The sequence below is a fragment of the Artemia franciscana genome, chromosome 8, assembly GCF_032884065.1.
Source record: "Artemia franciscana chromosome 8, ASM3288406v1, whole genome shotgun sequence".
Classification (NCBI taxonomy): domain Eukaryota; kingdom Metazoa; phylum Arthropoda; class Branchiopoda; order Anostraca; family Artemiidae; genus Artemia; species Artemia franciscana.
In genome coordinates, this window is record NC_088870.1 from 6,778,102 (window position 1) to 6,799,830 (window position 21,729).

General features: G+C 37.5%; 2 protein-coding genes across 4 annotated transcripts in view; one reads left to right on the forward strand and one right to left on the reverse strand.

Moving 5' to 3' along the window:
- Window positions 1-15,175, reverse strand: part of LOC136029914 (retinol-binding protein pinta-like) — a 113,263-nt gene extending 98,088 nt beyond the window's left edge. Inside the window, exon 1 of one of the 3 annotated variants that reach the window (XM_065708428.1) lies at window positions 14,955-15,175. The gene's annotated coding sequence lies outside the window, so the exon portion shown is untranslated. Of the gene's footprint in view, window positions 1-9,881; window positions 9,999-14,954 lie in introns of those variants that run through there. The other 2 variants (XM_065708426.1, XM_065708430.1) reach the window with 2 other exon arrangements.
- Window positions 1-21,729, forward strand: part of LOC136029913 (actin-interacting protein 1-like) — a 247,574-nt gene that overhangs the window by 65,671 nt on the left and 160,174 nt on the right. The window lies entirely within an intron of this gene.

Here is a 21,729-nt window from a genome sequence, read left to right on the forward strand (position 1 = left end):
CCCCCCCTCCCAACTACCCCAAAGAGAGCAAATAAGTTCCGATTATGTCAATCATGTATCTGGGACTTGCGCTTATTTTTCCCATCAAGTTTCATCCCGATCCCTCTACTCTAAGTGTTTTCCAAGATTTTAGGTTTCCCCCCTCCAACTCCCCCCAATGTCATCAGACCCAGTCGGGATTTAAAATAAGAGCTCTGAGACACAATATCATTCCAAACATCAAATTTCATTAAGATCCAATCACCCGCTCATAAGTTAAAAATACTTCATTTTTTCTATTTTTCCGAATTAACCGGCCCCTTCTCCCCCCCCCCCCAGATGGTCAAATCGGGAAAACGACTATTTCTAATTTAATCTGGTCCGGTCCCTGATACGCTTGCCAAATTTCATCGTCCTAGCTTACCTGGAAGTGCCTAAAGTAGCAAAACCGGGACTTTAGGTTTTCCCCCTCCAACTCCCCCCAATGTCGTCAGATCCGGTCGGGATTAAAAATAAGAGCTCTAAGACACAATATCATTCCAAACATCAAATTTCATTAAGATCCAAATACCCGCTGATAAGTTAAAAATACTTCATTTTTTCTATTTTTTGCGAATTAACCGGGCCCCCACTCCCCCCCCCAGATGGTCAAATCGGGAAAACGACTATTTCTAATTTAATCTGGTCCGGTCCCTGATACGCTTGCCAAATTTCATCGTCCTAGCTTACCTGGAAGTGCCTAAAGTAGCAAAACCGGGACCGACAGACAGACCGACAGACAGACCGACAGACAGACCGACAGAATTGGCGACTGCTATATGTCACTTGGTTAATACCAAGTGCCATAAAAACACTTTTTGCCACATTATTTTACAGTGTTCGTTTTGTGTGGCCCAAACAGCGTGCGCCCATCTAGCTGCGCCACTGTATTTAAGAATTCCATAAATGCCTTCGATCTTTTGATCTGTCTCCCAGCTACCCCAAAGTAGCATTATATGATTAGCTCCTTTCCCTGGCACCACCCTAAAGGAGTTTGGCACCCATGGAGCTAAGCTTTGTTTTGTCTTAATGTCATTGACAAAATCAGGTCAAACTTACGAACGGGTGATCGGATCTCAATGAAATTTGATGTTTAGAAGGATATCGTGTCTTAGAGCTCTTATTTTAAATCCCGACCGGATCTGGTGATGGGGGCGGGGAGTTGGGAGGGGGAAACCTAAAACTTGGAAAACACTTAGAGTGGAGGGATCGGGATGAAACATGGTGGGAAAAATAAACACAAGTCCTAGATAGATGATTGACATAAACGGAACGGATCCGCTCTCTTTTGGGTAGTTGGGGGTGGGGGGTTAATTCTGAAAAATTAGAAAAAATGAGGTATTTTTAACTTACGAATGGGTGATTGGATCTCCATGAAATTTGATTTTTAGAAGGATATCGTGGCTCAAAGCTCTTATTTTAAATCCTGACCGGATCTGGTGACATTGGGGGAAGTTTGGGGTGGGGAGACCTAAAATGATGGGAAACCCTTAGATTGGAAGGATTGGGATGAAACTTGGTTGGAAAAATAAGCAAAAGTCTTGCATACGTAATTTACATAATTGGAACGGATCCGCTCAATTGCGGGGGGGGGGGGGGTAATTCTGAAAAATAAGAAAAATAACGTATTTTTAACTTACGAAGGAGTGATCGGATCTTCATGAAACTTCATATTTAGAAGGACCTCGTAACTCTGATATCTTATTTTAAATCTCAACCGGATCAAACGTAATTGGGGGGGGGGGCAGTTGGGGGGACCGGAAATCTTAGAAAATACTTAAAGCGGTGAGATCAGGATGAAACTGGATGGGAAGAATAGAAACCTGTCTAAGATACGTGACTGACATAACTGGACCGGATCTGCTCTCTTTGGTGGAATTGGGAGGGGGGAGGTAATTTTGAAAATTGAGGTATTTGTAACTTACGAAAGGGTGACCAGATCTTAATGAAATTTGATATTTAGAAGGATCTTGTGCTATAAAGTTTAACTTTAGGTTCTGACCTTCTCACAAGTGCCAAATGAGCTCTTGGCTCTTCCGACCTCGTCCAAATGAGCTCTTGGCTCTTCCGACCTCGTACCATATGAGCTCTCGGCTCTTCCGACCTCGTCACAAGTGCCATATGAGCTCTTAGCTCTTGTTTTACATTATTTCTTAAGTTTGAGGTTTTCTGTGTGATGGAATAGGGCTATTCAAAACAAACAGGTGGTTTGACCCTAAGTTTAGCTTGCTTATATGCTTAAATTTCTTCTAAGAAGAAGATTGGGTCTTGTACTTTTTTTTTTAATCATTGAGGCTTGCTACCAGCCAGGGTAGTCTCTAGGTTTGATGACGCCCGAGGCATAATTAAACTTGTCCGTCCCCGAAAAAATTTATGTGAACTAGCAAATGATTAATGCGATCGACTTAATCAATCTTGACCCCAGCACTGCAGCTATGGCGACGTTGGTAGTTTAAATTAGTCAAACCCTCCCCTCTTAAACGGTTCTGGATCGTGCCCTGCATCTTTAATTTATTGGTCATCACTTAAATTTAAATCTGTAAAAAATATTCACTCAGGACCGTAATGTATTTTTTTGGGTGGGTGGGAGTGCAATGAAGTCATTTGAGGGGATGGGGGCCGATTATGGAACATGCCTTTCTTATGGGACTTAAAAACAGAACACAAGTAACAAAAAAAGTTTGTATGTTTATCTAATTTTCTGATTTTCAGTCAAAACGGGGTATTAGACCCCTTCACCCGGTATAACCTCGTGCTTATTTGTGCTGGTCAATAAAAACAAGGTAATGGCAAATACATTTTTCAAGTAAAGTTTCATATTGGTATATTTCCACGGTCTTTTCTCATGGTTATAAGAACGATCAATCACGGCCAGAGGCATAGAATCCTGACATAGGCACCTTCGCAACGCAGACCATTGATCAGCATGCGAAAAAGTTTAAAGTTTTGTGTTGCTGTAGAAACCCTTGCTTTCATACTCACATCGATGGTGGATACAAATCAGTATCCCCAACTCTGCTAGAAGAACTGTTGCAGTTAGAAATCCCTGATCTGTGTTACGCCTCGTTTGTTTGATTAATGTTTCTAAGCACTTAGCAATTGAAACCAACATCTGTTTTTTATTACATCCTGTCTCGTTTCTGCATTAAATGGGGGCTAGCCAAAAGTAAATATGAAACAATTTCTGTTTTCGTGTAGAACGTGTACATTGGTATCCTGGGGGCCGGCGTGTTTTATTCTAAAACCATTGTCCAATTTTAAAACTCTTACTGGAGCTCATTGTCCTACGGAATGTGGGCATTCAGAAAATCGATTTGATATTTAATACAAATATATTCCTTAGTCTAGCATAGTTAGCCAATAGCATGTTGTATGTCCTAAAGTGTTGTTCCCTACGAGGTTTATGGCAGGGGCGGATCTGGAGCAAAATCTTGGGGGAGACCCAATGTGACAAGGCTTCTAAAACCGTTGTCCAATTTTAAAACTCCTACTGGAGTCCGTTGTCCTACGGAATGTGGGCATTCAGAAAATCGATTTGATATTTAATACAAATATATTCCTTAGTCTAGCATAGTTAGCCAATAGCATGTTGAATGTCCTAAAGTGTTGCTCCCTACGAGGTTTATGGCAGGGGCGAATCTGGAGTAAAATCTTGGGGGAGACCCAATGTGACAAGAGTGCCAATGAGCAAAATTCTTGGGGCCAATGTGACAAAGGTGCCAATAATTGACCAAATTGACATTCATTCTAAAAAAAAAAGAGTAAAAAATGAGGAAAAAACAAATAAGAGGGTGCCAGAAAAATCTTGGGGGCCAGGGATTCCCCCATCCCCCTACATCCGCTAGTAGTTTCTGGACATTCGTCTCTAATTCTTATGACATTTTTCCCCCAACCTCAGTTTTTATCTTGCTTTAACTTGTCTCTGCAATAAATTTTCCTCTTGTGGGAGTAAACTTGTCAAGACAATAGAAAAGCGCTGGACTGTTTTGAACGCACATCTGACAGAAAAATTGAGGCGAATTTCGTTTTCAGCCATAGACGAAATTCACCCATTAAAGCAGGCTTATGCTTCCTCTTATATGACCGACTATAGTTAGCGATTTTTTTTAAAGCGTAGCTGTTGAAAACTGGCAAACAGGGTGACAAAAGCAAGTATTTTCTTTCCGAGAATCTTCTCCGTTACACGTATACCACTGCTAAAAACCGCTTTAACGTTTCCGTTATACCTATACCCAATATTAAAGTTTCATATTTTTATGTAATATTTAAGTTTTAAATTTTTTTTACCAAATATACCAAATGTTAAAGTTTTTTATACAATAGTTTTATATACCACACAGAGTCGTTCCTTGGGTTGGTTGTGCCGGGGAAAAATTAATAATTAATGACAGCGCCTCTCCTGACTCAAACATAAGCAAAAAAACGAATCAAAATAAAAAATTCGATCAAAGGGGGCACCTGCCAGCAACAGTGCTCAGGGAAGATGCCCCGTTTCCCCAGCCCCCCCCCCCCCTCCCTTAATCAGCTCTGATACCAAATAGTTATATGTACCAAATATCAAGCTTTGTAGTTGAAGAAAGAAATTCATTATAAAATACGAACAGATTCCAATGAGCAAGGCAAAGATCCGTTTTGGCCCCTAAGTTTTCATTATGTCTGCACGACATTTGCTCGCATCCCCACATCTATGGTGAATGCAAATCAGTATCCCCGACCCTTCTAGGAAGGTAGTCGGAAATAGAGATCCCATCGACCACACTCAAGAAGTGAAGTTAGGTTAACCATAATGAAATATACCAAAATCTGATTAAAATATAATACTTTAGTAACAAAATTATAGAAACTACAACAAAGAATTGTGGAAAGCATCCGCCCAGAACGCGATACCAAACTCTATATATTAAATATTTATTTAAAATATACCTCTATAGTAGTTTATGTCATTATGCCTAAGCTAATAGTCTACGAATACAGACAGAGATAACTTCGAAGACCGCACTGCCTTTCCATGACGAAAGTAAAACAGTTCGAAAATAGGGATGATACCTTTTTATTGACAGTGAATAGATATGAAATTATTTAACTGGATATTTCGAACACATATACAGTGTTCATCATCAGCAGTATAAAAATAATTTTATATCTATTCACTGTCAATAAAAAGGTATTATCCCTATTTTGAACTGTTTTACTTTCGCATACAGACAGACAAACCGGTTTTGCACATACAGATCAGATCAAACTTTTTGAGTGTCGTCTATATATTATACAAATAGTCTTCCACTAACAAATCATTGCAGCACCAAGACGTCTGACGCCAACACAAATGCACACACTCCTCTTCCAACCTTTTCAAAGCTGCAGTACTGTTTGCAGTCACAGTTCCGATTAGGCAAAATCGTAAAAAGTCCAACCTGACGCCACGGTTAAATAAAGACCACGGAATCAACAGAAATCTCGAATTTGGTCGGTAAACGCAGCAGTTCTACCGACTCCCGCCTTGAAGTTATAAATACCTAACTTTTTCTAATTTTTCCTATCCCTTTAGCCCCCCAGATGGTTGAATCTGGGAAACGACTTTATCAAGTCAAATTGTGCAGCTCCCTGACACGCCTACCAATTTTCATCGTCCTAGCACGTCCAGAAGCACCAAACTCGCCAAATCACTGAACCCCTCCCCCCAACTCCCCCAAAGAGACCGCATCCAGTACGATTCTGTCAATCACGTATCAAGGACATTTGCTTATTCTATCCACCAAGCTTAATCCCGATTCCTCCACTCCAAGTGTTTTCCAAGATTCCCCCCCAACTCCCCCCAATGTCAAAAGATCTGGTCGGGATTTGAAATAAGAGCTCTAGACATGAATTCCGTTTAAATATCAAATTTCATTAAGATCCGATCACCTATTCGTAAGATAAAAATATGCCAATTTTCACGTTTTCCAAGAATTCCAGGTTCCCCCTCCAACTCCCCCCAATGTCACAGGATCTGGTCGGAATTTAAAATTAGAGCTTTAAAGCACAAGATCCTTCTAAATACCAAATTTCATTAACATCTGGTCACCCTTTCGTAAGTTACAAATACCTCAAATTTCAAAATTACCCCCCCCCCCCCAACTCCACCAAAGAAGGCAGATCCGGTCCGGTTATGTCAGTCACGTATCTTAGACAGGTTTTTATTCTTCCCATCCAGTTTCATCCTGACCTCACCGCTTTAAGTATTTTCTAAGATTTCCAGTCCCCCCCAACTGCCCCCCGCCCCAATTACGCTTGATCCGGTTGTGATTTAAAATAAGAGATTTGAGTTACGAGGTCCTTCTAAATTTGAAGTTTCATGGAGATCCGATCACCCCTTCATAAGTTAAAAATACGTAATTTTTTCTTATTTTTCAGAATTAACCCCCCCCCCAATAGAGTGGATCCCTTCCAATTATGTAAATCATGTATCTAAGACTTCTGCTTATTTTTCCCACCAAGTTTCATCCCGATCCCTCCGATCTAAGCGTTTTCCATTATTTTAGGTCCCCCCACCCCAAAATCCCCCCAATGTCACCAGATCCGGTTGGGATTTAAAATAAGAGCTTTGAGACACGATATTCTTCTAAATATGAAATTTCATTGAGATCCGATCACCCGTTCGTAAGTTAAAAATACCTCATTTTTTCTATTTTTTCAGAATTAACCCGCCCCCCCCCCCCCAACTACCCCAAAGAGAGTGGATCCGTTCCGGCTATGTCAATCATGTATCTAGGACTTGCGTTTATTTTTCAATATTTCTTCATTTAAAATGAAGTAAACGAAGACCGAAACATCCATAATAGGATGCACGCCTTTGGGTCCAAGCTACCGTCCCAAAATGTCCCAGTTTTTACGATTTTTTCTATCATTTCTTATATTTGCCTTTTACTGACTTATTGTTCGTTGATTCGAATTTTCATACTTCTTAAATAAAAAAAAAACTCCTACAAAATTTTATTAAGGTTTGATATCATTTCATTTTGACATCAGCGCTTCAACATCTATTCGTTTTACGTCTGATAGATTTTATTTTTTAGAAAACCCTTTTTTTATAATTAAAAAAAATATAGGAATTTATCTTTCGACACCTTAGGACATCAATTCTGGACATCGACTGATCAATTTTGCATGTCGAAATTCAACACCTATTCGGTTTACGGCTGGTATAATTTGCTTAAGAAACATTTCATATAAAAGATTAAAGAATTAATCTTAACAAAGAATTCATTTAAAAACCTAAACCTCGTTTACTTGTCAAGAATGGCAGAAGTCTCCACCCTATTCTGAATGCTGAACGTAGCATAAATTCGAACTAAAAGTATCCAAACATAATCCTCCTTAAGATATCATAATCGAAGCATAATTTAAGAATATGCAGAATAAATTATAACATCATATCTAAATATTAAAAAAACTTGATACTTTTGAACTGTATTTGCCATTCGGTCCATCCATACGGTGAAGCTACTGCTACAGCTGAGAAACCAAAGATTGTTGAAGAATTTGCGAGGATGGTTGCGAGAACCGTGATCCTTTTTCAAGTCTATTCAGTTTGTAATACTAAGATGGCTCTGGGAACCAAAAAGTATTCCATCATGAAGTGTAGTAGTGAACGGATTTCAAAGTCTCATACAAAATTTAACAGTTACTGACTCCCGTTGGTACAAGCTGCCAAATGTTTTTAGCGACTCCAGAAAGGAAGACTCGAGCAAAATTACTCCACATTTATGTGGAGTCATTATGTGGAGTCGGGAAACTTCACTAACGAAAGAGTTTTTCAGATATTACAGAACAGAGAGTGCAATAACTTACTGCACAGATTTATGGGCACAAAGGAAAATGAATCAACCAATCAAAATGCGATTTTTTTTTTTAATACAAAATAAGAGAACGACATCTTCAATTAGCTGATTAATTTGGTATTACATCCGAAAAAGGGCAAATGGTAACGCACCTTCACAAGTCAATTACAGACTGAAAAGGCACCTAATAAGTAGAGTGATTATGAAACAATCCTGACTAAATACAGTGTTTACAGTTACAATGCTGACTAAGCTACCTGGGGGATATTTAATTTGGGCTACTGATTAAAAATACTATCTACATTCCCTAAATAATCCCTGATGGATCCTGAATTAAAAGAAGTGTAATGCCCAGGGTTGTATCCAGAATTTTTTTGGGGGTGGGATTTACAAAAACTTCTAAAAAGATCAAAGATGTGTTTATATTCATTTTTGTTACATTTTTAAGAATCAGACAAACATTTCGGAAGGGGGGGCAAACCCTCCCCCTGAATACGGCCTTGGTAACACGTCATTGTAGCTTATATGAAATTTGCGGGGGGAAATTGGCATGGGCTCTTAACTAAACCTTTATCCTCAATCAAAGGTACGGTAAAGAACTAGAGCAGCAGCTCTTCAGGAGGAGGAGACATGCTACAACATAAAAAGGTACCTTTTTAGATTACTAATTTGATGTACATTTTTGTTGTTTTGTTCACATTTTGGTAATTAGTCCCAAGCCCCCTCCCTAGGCTAAGCAATTGATGAAGAGTAATTCAATAACAGATGAAAATGAGAAAAAATTGAAATGTGATTCATTGATGATTGCATGCATATTATAAATTAAGAATTCCATCGTTTTTATAAATCTTAGGGTCATTTTCTTGGTCATTTTCACTTGACTTGGGAAAATCCCCCCCCCCAGGATTTTGACGAAATTACGCCCCTGAATACAAACGTGTTACTAAGTGAATGAAAGACACTACAATCAATATTGACAATATTTTTATTTAATTATTCTCGATTTAATTGTATTGACATTCCTTTTTTTTTACCTAATCAGCAACATTTAACAGTAAAAAAAGAAAGTAAAACAGTTCAAAATAGGGATGAAACCTTTTTATTGACAGTGAACAGATATAAAATAAAAAGGTTTCATCCCTATTTTGAACTGTTACACTTTCGTCATGGAAAGGCAGTGTGGTCTTCGAAGTTATCTAAGTAAAAAAAAGTAAACGTATAAGCTTCAATCAATAAGACGTACCACCTGTCAGCGATACCAATTCAGTAAAACATAAGGGAGGGGATATTTTTCAAATTTTTTATACAAAGATGCAAAGAGGGGGGGGGGGTTAAACTCAATCAACTGAATCACCCTCTAATGAGAAAATTAGAGGGATTGGGGATAAATTCTCAAAAACACGAACAAAACCATAAAATTAGCGTTCTAATAGTGTCTTTTTTTTTGTTCCTCTATTCTAGATCTTTACCATTTCAATACTACAAGCAACCTAGAAAAGTCCTAGATATTTGACATACTAATCTAAACTATGTGATTACTTATCTGTTTATTTTGGGATACTGCTTACTGATGCTCTCTATACTGCCCCCACCCCCAACCCTTGTTAAAAGCAGAACACAGATAAAACCAGAAAAGTCCTAGATACTTGACTGACTAATCTAGACAATGTGATTCCTTATCTGCGTATTTTGGGATACTGCTTACTGATGCTCTCTATACTGCCCCCACCCCCAACCCTTGCTAAAAGCAGAACGCGAATAAAACCATAAAAGTCCTAGATACTTGACTGACTAATCTAGACTATGTGATTCCTTATCTTTGTATTTTGGAATACGGCTTTCTGATGCCCTCTATACTGGCCCACCCCCAACCCTTGCTAAAACCAGAACGCTTGCTGTGTCCCGAAATCATGAAAATTAATTAGGCCGGCAGAATTGCTCTTGACCCCTAAGGTCAAGGTTTCGTCTCATTGCCCTTGAACTCCACATAGAACAGCAAATACAACCTTTATTCGTCAGATCAAAGATCATTTTTTTGCTTACCAAGTAAATTTAATTTTTTTCAAAAAATTGCTGACCTTTTCAAATTGTTATCACAGCACAGTATTTTAATTAACACATATGCTATCCTATGTCTCCTTGTCCACTAATGAATTTTACGCTAGATTTATACGAGTTCCAAAACTTGGGAAGCGAAACCATGCGCATTAGGCTCTAATTATCAGGTTCAAATAAAAACAATACATGCTTGCAATAAATTAGGATTTTATACAAGGTGCATCCAGGATTTTTGTTTGGGGGGGGGGGGTAATTTTCCATAGGGGGTTTTACGAAAGTAAAACAGTTCAAAATAGGGATGAAACCTTTTAATTGACAGTGAACAGACATAAAATTATTTAACTGGATATTTCGAACACAAATGCAGTGTTCATCAGTTTTACTGCTGATGATTACTGCTGATTATACAAGGTGCATCCAGGATTATTGTTTGGGGGGGTGTAATTTTCCAGAGGGGGTTTTACGAAAGTAAAACAGTTCAAAATAGGGATGAAACCTTTTAATTGACAGTGAACAGACATAAAATTATTTAACTGGATATTTCGAACACAGATACAGTGTTCATCAGTTTTACTGCTGATGATGAACACTGTATATGTGTTCCAAATATCCAGTTAAATAATTTTATATCTGTTCACTGTCAATTAAAAGGTTTCATCCCTATTTTGAACTGTTTTACTTTCGTCATGGAAAGGCAGTGTGGTCTTCGAAGTTATCTAAAGGGGTTTTATCTCCCTTAAGAAAAGAAATATCAAAGAGAGATAAAACTCAACAAAAAAACCTTAAACGAGACTGTGACCAGTAGAAAGAAAAGAGATGAAAGACTAAAATAACGCGAATATTTCGCCTGTATCTAAACGTCCTCACCACGAGATAAAAAGAAAAAATACTAAACTAAAAACAAATAAAATTACTACCAATAATAATAGATATAATTGTCGCTACTGATCCACGTAGGAAAAAGAAGCCATTAGAGTTACTTCAATGAGAATATCAAAGCAACAGTTGTAAAATATCTAATAACTATGTTTGTGAGGACGACTTAATCCCCCAGAGTCCCCGGGGGAAGGGCTATATGTTTGCATACAGCCTAGTAATAGTTATTGGGAAGTGTACAGACGTTTTCAGGGGGAATTTTTTCTCTTGGAGGGGGGGGGGTCGATAGGAGAGGGTTACGAAGGAGAATCTTTCCATGGAGGAATTCTTTCATGAGGGAAGAGAATTTCCAAAAAGGAGGTGCTGGATTTCCCAGTTTAAAAAAAAATCAGAAATCAAATAAAAAACAAGTTTTTTTCAAATGAAATTAAGGAGTAACATTAAAACTTAAAACGAACAGAAATTGCTATGCATATGAGGGGGTTCGTCCCCTCGTCAATACCTCCCTCTTTACGCAAAAGTTTGACTCTTTCTCACATCTCTGCTTTATAAAACAATAAAAAACTTTAGCGTAAAGAGCGGGGCGTTGATTATGGGACAGCCCCTTTCATATGCGGAATAATTTCCGTTCGTTTTAAGTTTAAATGTCGCTCTTTATTTTCAGTTTAAAAAAAAAACTTGTTTTTTTACGATTATTCTGCATATCATGAAGTAAGAATTGTTTTCTAACTTCACACTGTCCAAATACTTTACCCCCACCCCTAATGCGCAAATATATGGCCCAAATTACATATTTCCCATCTATTCTGTCACTGCATTTTGTCTTGTCTCACGCTAAGCTGAAAGAAACAAACGAAAAAAACTGGTTCTACAATGCGTCAATGGATGAACAGCTTGACTGGCAGGGGCTATATCATACAAGCTTTTGTCTCATATTGATTTTTTTTCGTATTGATAACAGGATACATAGCACAAAAAATGGCATAATCACAATCACAAACATAATCAAAAAGTCGTTTATGTTCGAAACCGTTGGAGACGGTAAACAAAATATGGGGCAAAATTAAATCGGGAGGAGGCAACTGCCTGACCCTCTGCCAATATCAATTTACGCCACTATTGTAATTTTTCATCATTACGTAAATTTAGTAGCCTATCCCGGCGTTCAACCGAGCTAACTGCAGAAACTTTTAGAATAAGCCTGATTATTATGCTCTTTTGAACGCCGTTATAGCATCAAAATGAATTTCTTGAAAAAAATTACAACCGCATAAATCTTTTGAAACCAAATCTTAGAACCAAAATTATTTTTAGATTATACCAACATTACGTTTTTTCTTCTTATTTGGATTGTTTCGCACTATCTCATCCCCCAAATCAAATTCGGGGCCCAGCAGCAGACGAAATCCTTCCACCCCACTCAGGGACGACTTGTGACACAGAATTTGCACTGAGGCACAATAAACAAGCGATTAATTAGCTTCAATAAGCGCAATTGAACGAAATTCGATAATTGCACTTGGCTATTGAATGGTAAAAAATACAAACAAATCATGTGTAATAAGCTTTTTGATCGCTGGGGATATGCCCGGCTCTAGCCGTTTATCCCCGGGATCCCCCCCCCCAAGAAAATACCCCCTCCCCCTCCTGACGAAAATATCCCCCTGCGAAAAATATTCTCCTGAAAATGCCCACCAGAAAATACCCCTCCCCCTATGCAAAGTAGGGTTTTCCAAATTTTGAGAATTTACCTTGTGTTTTCTTTTAAATTTCGTTGGTAAGTGCTAAGGAAAGTGATAAAAAGCAATTTACACACCATACGTATCTTAAAAACTTAGAAAAAAAGAAGTTCATTTTTGCTGAAAAGAATTTCATAAGAACTTCTGCAATTAAAAAAAAAAGTAAATAAATAAAAAAAGAAGAAGGAGAAAATACTGTTGGCGAAAGATAATCAAGTTTTATATAGAATTTCGAAAATTTCTTATAGATTTAAATAAAATCTTATTATTCTTATTAAACAGCCATTGTGTATCAGGAGTCGTTCTTACAGAATTGGGACAATAAGTCAAAACGTTAGAATAAAGAGAAAGGTCTTGAGGAGGGGGTAATCCCTTTCATATACATAATAATTTCTGCTCATTTTAAGTTTTGATGTTGTTCCTGACTTTCAGCTGAAAAAATTGTTTTTTTTTTTTTTTATCGTTTTTAAATAATACCGGAAAATCCGGTTTCCTCTCCGTGAACAATTCCTTCCCCACACAGAACATTTCTCCATAGATAGCTCTTTTCATGTAGCCCCCCCCCCCCTCCACCGGGGAAATCTTTCCTAGACAATTCCATTCTAGGTGAAAATTTCACCCGGAAAATCTTGCGGATGATCTTGTGTGAAAAATTTTTCTTAGCTTACTTTCATTTGAAAAAGACTTAAATTTCAGATTGTTTTAAAGTCATGCCGGGAATTCTCCTCTGCGTGGAAAAGTATTTCAGCAAAATGTTCCTCCATCCCCCTGTAGGAAGTTGCTCCTGCAAAAAGTTCCCCCTGGAAAATATATCACGTTGTAAATCCCTTCCCAATCCCACCTACAGAAAGATCCCTATACAATTCCAACCCAGTAGAAATTCCCATGTACGATTCATCTCCACATGTAAAATGGAGTCGGTAAGACAAACATAAATAATTACGTATAGGAATTCAAGCATATACCCCAGTGTAAAATTTCTCCTGGAAAGTTCCACCAAAAAGGAGGGTGGGAGGGGGGCTATCTACCCTCCAATCTTTTTGGTCACTTAAAAAGGACACTAGAACTTTTAATTTCTATTAGAATGAGTCCTTTCCTGATATTCTAGGACTGTTGGTTCAATGTAATCACCCTTTGGAAAAAAGAAACAAAAAACAAATAAACACGCATCCATGATCTTTCTTCTGTTCCACAATTTTTGACGACGGTAGATTGAAAGCTCTAAAGGAGGGTTCTCGGATATGCTGAATTTGATGGTGTGATCTTCATTAAGGTTCCTTGACTTTTAAGGAGTGTTTTCTTCATTTTTCAAAAATCAGGTAAGTTTTCACAGGCTCGTTGCTTTTGATAGGTACCACTAAAGTTAGCGAATCCTAATATATCTGGAATCGAATAATAAGCCAAACTCTTTTGGTGATTCCGTCAATATAAAAATTCTGTTTTGTAGAGTTTCGGTTACTACTGAGCCATGTCGCTCCTTACAGTTTGTTACCACTAACTGTTTGATGGACAAATTAGAAAACTTAAAAAGGCACTTAAACATCTACAAAGGGGCTCACTGATTGTTTTGTTGTTAGGGAGGGAGAAAGATACCACAAAGCGTGCATTTTAATGCCGAAACATCCCAGCTCTCACTGAGCCATCACATAAACACAGAACTAGACGAGGGGAGGGTGAGGTAGAAATTGATACATAATCCCCAGGCCCGTAACCAGAATTTTGTTTGGGGGATGGTTTTTGAGGGGGGGGGGTTAAAAATTGAAAAGCTCATCAAAAATTTGAGATCGATATCTACTCCCTTATGTTTTCTGCGAATATTTCTGGTCTACGCTGTTATTATGAAAAAAAGAGTAACATTAAACCCCAAAATGGGCAGAATACATTCCGTATAGGAGGGATATTGCCAATTCCTCATGCACACCTCCACCTCATGATCGTAGAAACTTAGGAGTGTGCTCATTAGATCAGAAATTGAGACTTCTAGTCCTTTTTTAAAGTCCAATGGAATTGGAGACCAACCAGCCGCGTGGGAGTGATATTTTCTGGGGACACTTTTCTGAGGGGATTTTCTGAGGGAGGATTTTCCGCGAGGGATATTTTCAGTGGTGAATTTTACCCTACGAAGCGGTGAAGAGGTTGGCCGGCATCTTATAAGAACAAGATTTTCCCGAAGAACTCCATGAAAAATTATAAATAAAACCATAACAGTGTTTCTGAATGCCCCCTTTACCCTAATAAATGTTTTGAAATTTAGTTTTATTTTAAACCGTAAGGAGCGGGGGATTGAAAGAGGGTGGCAGCTCCCTTATTTATAAGATCATTCCTGCGCTTTTTTACGCTTTAACTGAATTTTTTTAGTTTCATTTCAAAAATTCCTATTATTTGAAAACAAGATATAAAATTAAATGCCAGTAAAATGAATAAAAGCAAACAAAAACCTTACTTGGTCCTGGATAATACTGCAAGAATGTAAATCAGTCCTTTTCTCATTTATCGACTTTCATCCGAATAGAAGCAAAATGTCCCAACGAACTATGGTGTCGATTATATAATAACTTGATCAACTATTTTTTTGGTTTAGCATGTAGTCTTACTAATGAGGGCTACCCACTCTTCACCACCTGGTATACGTCTGAAAGTGCCACCTGCTTTGTCCTTTGTAATGCTTCTATCAAGCCGCGCTTCCTCCCATACCCCATGATACGTTGCACCGCGCTTTATGCACTTCTGCCATGCGTGACGCGGTAACTGGTATGTGCAATTTGAGGAAGCAGACAATTCCTCAGTCACTACCGGGAGCGATGTGATATAAAGACAGGCTTAATGATAGCTAGCATTTACATACCTGAAACAAAGGGTTTTCAAAGCAAGGCAAAACCTGTGCAAAACAAGCCCTTTTGAAGAAGGAAAATTAATCTCGCCCATTGGACCTGTGCTGACATACATAAACGCTTCAATCAGCTTTTATTAGATCACTCTTAAGACTAAATTCTCAACTGAAAGTAAAGAGCAACATTAAAACTTAAAACAAACAGAGACTATTGCGTATGTGAAGGAGGCTGCCTCCTCTTCACCATCTCGCTCTTTACGGTACAGTTTTTTATTACTATTGAAAAAAACTTCTTATTGTTCCAATTAAAAACGAAAACAAGTTTTTTTAACTGCAAGTAAGGAGCGACATCAAAACTTATAACGAACAGAAAGTATTTCGGATATGAAAGGGGTTGTCCCCTCCTCAACGCCTCGCTTTTTACGCTAAAGTTTGACTCTTTCTCACAGCTCTATTTTTTAAAACAATAAAAAAAAAACTTTAGGGTAACTCAACATCCAGTCTGCGCGAAATAGACCTAGCTTTTTTGGGGAAAATCTTGGCAGGATAATTAAAGATGAGTAACTATAGCCTGAAGCTTTTAGCAGAATATGGGATTCACCCCTTAAGTCCTTACAATCGCCTTATTGCCGCATAATTAATCTTTTCTGAGTTGCTTTGGTAAACTCTCCCCCAAAGTAGTTCGTATATGCGCGACGACTTGTAGACCTTCTCAACCTCTCAACTACAGATGGCTATTAAAGAAATAGAAATTGCTTTAATCCTATGTCAATCAAAAGTTTGCAGTGAGGCCTTCAACCTTAGATTTAGCCATAGATCAAACATTTCGTGGTAACGAACTGTAGTAAGGAGCGACCCGGCTCAATAGTAACCAAACTCTAAAAAATGAAATTTCGATACCAATAGTAACATCAAAAGAATCGCATTTTTATGCTGATTTAAATATATAAGTTTCGTCATGTTTAGTTTTACCTATCAAAAGTTACAAGCCTGATAAAATTTACCTTATTTTAGAAAATACGAGGAAACACCCCCTAAAAGTCATATAATCTTAACGAAAATCACATCATCAGATTCAGCGTATCAGAGAACCTTACAGTAGAAGTTTCAAGCTCCTATCTACAAAAACGTGGAATTTTGTATTTTTTGTCAGAAGACAGTTCACGGATGCGTGTTTTTTTTTCCAGGGGTGATCGTATCGACCCAGTGGTCCTAGAATGTCGCAATAGGGCTCATTCTAACAGAAATTAAAAGTTCAAGTGCCCATTTTAAGTGACCGAAAAAATTGGAGGGCACCTAGGCCCCCTCACACGCACACTTTTTCCCCAAAGTCACTGGATCAAAATTTTGAGACAGCCATTCGGTTCAGCCTATTGGAAAACCCAATAGCTATGTCTTTGGGGACGATTTAATCCCCCACAGTCCCCAGGGGAGGGGCTGCAAGTTACAAACTTTGACCATTGTTTACATATGGAAATGGTTATTATGAAGTGTACAGACGTTTTCAAGGGGAATTTTTCGCGTTGGGGTGGGTCGGAGGGAAGGGGCTATGTGGAAGGATCTTTCCATGGAGGAATTTATAATGAGGGGAGAGAATTTCTATAAGGGGGGTGCAGGATTTTCTAGCATAATTAAAAAAAAAACAATGAGAAAATAATTTTTTTTCAACTGAAAGTAATGAGCAGCATTAAAACTTAAAGCGAACACAAAATATTACGTATATAAGGGGGTTTGTCTCCTCCACAATATCTCACTCTTTATGTTAAAATATTTTTAGTAATTTCAACTATTTATTCTACGGCCTTTGTAATTCAAGGGTCATTCTTAAAGATGTGGGACAAAATTCAAGCTTTAGTGCAAAGAGCGAGGTATTGACGAGGGGGCGAAATCCCCCCACATACGTAATAAAAATACACAAATATAGAAGTTCGTTACGTAAGCTAATTTGTAAGGTACGTACGTTTATTACTGGCAAAAACGCTCGTAAAAAAATAGTTGCATGTTTAAGTAGCCAAAACATTTGAGGGCAACTAGGCCTCCTCTCCCGCTCCTTTTTTTCAAACTCATTCGATCAAAACTATGAGAAAGTCATTTAGACAAGAAAAAAAAATATGCAAATTTCGTTTTAATTATTCATGTTGAGTGAGCCAAAATCAAAACTTACATTAATTCAAAAACGTTCAGAAATTAAATAAAAGAAAAAACAAGTTTTTTTTAACTGAAAGTAAGAAGCGACAATAAAATTTAAAACGAACAGAATTTACTTCGTATATGAAAGGGGCTGCTCTCTCCCCAACGCCCTGCTCTTTACGCTGAAGGTTTTTACTGCTTTAAAAAGTAGAATTGAGAGAAAGAGACAAACTTTAGCGTAAAGAGCGGGGTGTTGGGGAGAGAGCAGCCCCTTTCGTATAGGAAGTAATTTCTGTTCGTTTTAAGTTTTAATGTCGCTTCTTACTTTCAGTTAAAAAAAACCTGTTTTTTTTAATCAGTGAATAGAACTTCATATTATGGTTGCAGCAATAGCCGCAACCTTGTAAAGGGCGAACCACGTTCCATAGAAACTGTTGACACCCAGAAATGGCAGTTTGGGTGAACTTCATATTATGGTTGCAGCAATAGCCGCAACCTTGTAAAGGGCGAACCACGTTCCATAGAAACTGTTGACACCCAGAAATGGCAGTTTGGGTGAACTTCATATTATGGTTGCAGCAATAGCCGCAACCTTGTAAAGGGCGAACCACGTTCCATAGAAACTGTTGACACCCAGAAATGGCAGTTTGGGTGAACTTCATATTATGGTTGCAGCAATAGCCGCAACCTTGTAAAGGGCGAACCACGTTCCATAGAAACTGTTGACACCCAGAAATGGCAGTTTGGGTGAACTTCATATTATGGTTGCAGCAATAGCCGCAACCTTGTAAAGGGCGAACCACGTTCCATAGAAACTGTTGACACCCAGAAATGGCAGTTTGGGTGAACTTCATATTATGGTTGCAGCAATAGCCGCAACCTTGTAAAGGGCGAACCACGTTCCATAGAAACTGTTGACACCCAGAAATGGCAGTTTGGGTGCCACTTCCGGAGTGAATTACTGAGAGGTAGGAAAAGATATCATCATAATTTCTATGGTTGAACACACAAAATTGAAGTTTACAATCCCTCACGTATACTTCCCCCTCAATGAGTTTCATAAATCGTCTGCTGAATATCGGAACTTGTGGACAGATGCAATATCGTAGGGAGATGTTTGATAGATCATTACAGTGTTCTTGGTCATGTTAACGGTTTTTTGTAGATCTATTTTGAAAAAAAATCATAAAAAAGACGAAAAAGTGGTGTTAGAACTTCAGGTTCAAACTTCTCGTCATAAATTTCTTGCACGTAACAAACAAGTGATGTGGAATAGCAAAAAGCTTAAAACAACCACTATTTCACAGGACCTGATGGTCTACTGGTTAAGACCCTTTGTTGTGGTAACCCATTCAGACCAATATTTTTTTTTTTTTAATGTTCAATTTCTAGCGCCCTACTTCTATCGCTATTAACTATTAGTCTATCGTTTATCGCTATTAACTTTTTTTTTTTTGTATATATTTTATAAGTGTTTTATTTTGTTCTCTGTGGCCCATTACAAGCATAGCTTCTTGGCCCTATTAACTGATTCACTTTTGTAATAGTTTTCTTTAGTATTAATAAATTGATTGATTGATTGTTATTAGTCTAGAGTCTATCGCTATTAACATTAAAAACCTAAAATCAAAGCTCTGCTAATTAGTAAATATTAATTTGTGAGTAGCTCCCGGCCCTTCAGCTATCGGATAAATATTGGTAATAATTTTAGTAAATGTTTTTCGGCATTTGTTTTTTGGTGTGAGACAGAGTGAGAAGTGTGATGACATCCGTTTCTTCTGGGTTTGTTTGTTTATACTGTTTGCACTGTCGCCCGGCTTTCGAGCCAGTCTCCCTGCTGGGGATGCTATGTGAATAGTTTTAAATATGTATAGTTTAAGAATAATAAAGAACTTGAACTCTGAAAATGTGAGCACACATGGTATCCTTTGATTTAGTTTTATACCTCCTCAAGTTTCCCTTAAAGATAAAACTTAATACCCTTCCTAAAACGTAGTCTCTATTTTTTTTTGACAACCTAGATGCGCATACACCCTTTTGATTTAGTTCAATTGTAAGAACAGAAGTAGTAATAGTAACAGCCCTGGAAATTTCAGCTTAATACACTCAGTCGTTTTTTAAATATTGCTGAGACGTCATATTGACAGCCAGCATACACACAGCGCCTTTTGGTTTAATTTTAAAAGAGCATAAACTTTCCATAAAAGTTTCTACTTCATATCCTAATCTACTCCAAGATATCCCGGATATCCTGGATGTCTGTGGATGCACATAGTCTATTTTGATTTAGTTCAATAGTAGCAGTAGTACTAGTAGAAATAGTATTTCTATTACTACTAATATTACTAAACAGTAGCAAAAGTAGCAGTAATATTGGTATCCCTATGAGTTTCAGCATAATATCCTAGGCCGTTGCAGGGATATTGCCTGTACATTGCTTTGATAGCCCACATGCACATAGTGTCTTTCGATTCTGCTATACAATGCCCACCGTTCATTGAAAATTTAACTAATAATTAGCGATACTAGTAGCAGTATTGGTAGTAAGAAGTAATAGTATTCCTTTTTAGTAATAGTAATAGTAATAGTAATAGTATTGTTCCTTTTTGGTTTAATCCAGCATCTTCTCCTCATGCCCTGATAGTTTCAACTTACTACTTTATGCCGTTTCTGAAATATTGTTCATAAGTCCTGTTGCAAATAATGTGTTTTTATTTATCCCAACATCTCCCTTAACAGTCCCTCTCCCTTAACAGTCCCTGAAAGTTCCACATTAATGTCATCGGCCTTAGTAATATTAGCACTAGCAACAGTAGTAGTACAATTACTTGAGCATTACTATGAACATATTCCATTTTAATTGGTTAAACATACCCCTCAGCATGTCCTGAAAGTTTCAACTTAATACTGTAAGCAATGTCTTCTATAGTGCTAATACGTCCTGTTTCACATAATATGTTTTTGTTTATCCCAACATCCCTCTTAACAGTCTCTAAGAGTTCCAAATTAATACCCTCAGTCTTGGTAATGTTAGTAGTAACACCAGTAATACCAGTAGTAGCACAACTAAAAGTTGCATTACTATGCACACATTTTATTTTTAATTAGTTCAAAATACCCCTCAGCATGCCCTGAAAGTTTCAATCTAATAGGCAGTTTTTGAGATACTGCTGATAAGGTTTTTTGACCGCCTGAATATAAACCGTGTTTTTGAATTTAATTCAACTTGCCCACCAACATTTCCTGAAAGTTTCTCTTTAGTAACCTTGGCTTCTTTTGTAGTATTACTGGTAGAACCAGAAGTGGTAGACTACCACTTGTACTACCACTACCACTACATAGACTACCACTACCACTGGTAGTATCATGAAAAGAGAAATCACCAATGCAACAGCACAAACACAAAAAAAAAAAAAAAAAAAAAAAAAAAAAAAAAAAAAAAAAAAAAAAAAAAAAAAAAACAAGACAGAAGGAGAAAAGGAAGACTGTTTTCCTAAATTAGTGATTAATATAGACCAGCACTTGAATGAGGCCTCAACCCTACTCATCCATACAATCATATAGGTCAAACAGCATAGCCACACACAATCAACCATAAAGAATAATCCATGGACAGGCAGTCATGTCGTCAATAAGTATAAGTCGTCATTTACCTTACAATAGAAAAAATAATATAGACAAATAATTCAGAGGCAACACCCAACATAAGGGCTCATCAGGAGAATACACTGGCCTATATAGGGTTTCGCCACTCTAAATTCTCTACCCAGCACAGTGTTGTGGCTACCACAGAATATCCATGGCATCCCCGCGTCAGGTATCACCCCCAAAATACATGCCTATGAAAAAAAAACAGCAAATGTAAAACAACCAAGTAAAACCAAAACAAGCTTATCCTGTTAATATATCCCTCCCTTTAGCAACAATAGGTAAACTAAATATTATAAATTTTACCAAATCACAAATATTAACACATTGCAAAAAACCGGAATGAACTAAACAATTATAGAATTCACCTTTACCATGTGGCTAATTTTTAAGAAAATCTTATAGAATTCACCTTTACCATGTGGCTAATGACAATGGTGCTGTGACAACATTTCTCGAACCTCCGAAATTAGCTGAAAATTTCTTTAAGTATTTCTAGATAATTCTTTTGATATTTATTTAAAAGTTCGTTATAATGAAAACTAAATTTTTTAAATTGCTAAGTTAATTTATTTGCAGAAAAACCTCTTGATATCAATTTTTGGCTTAA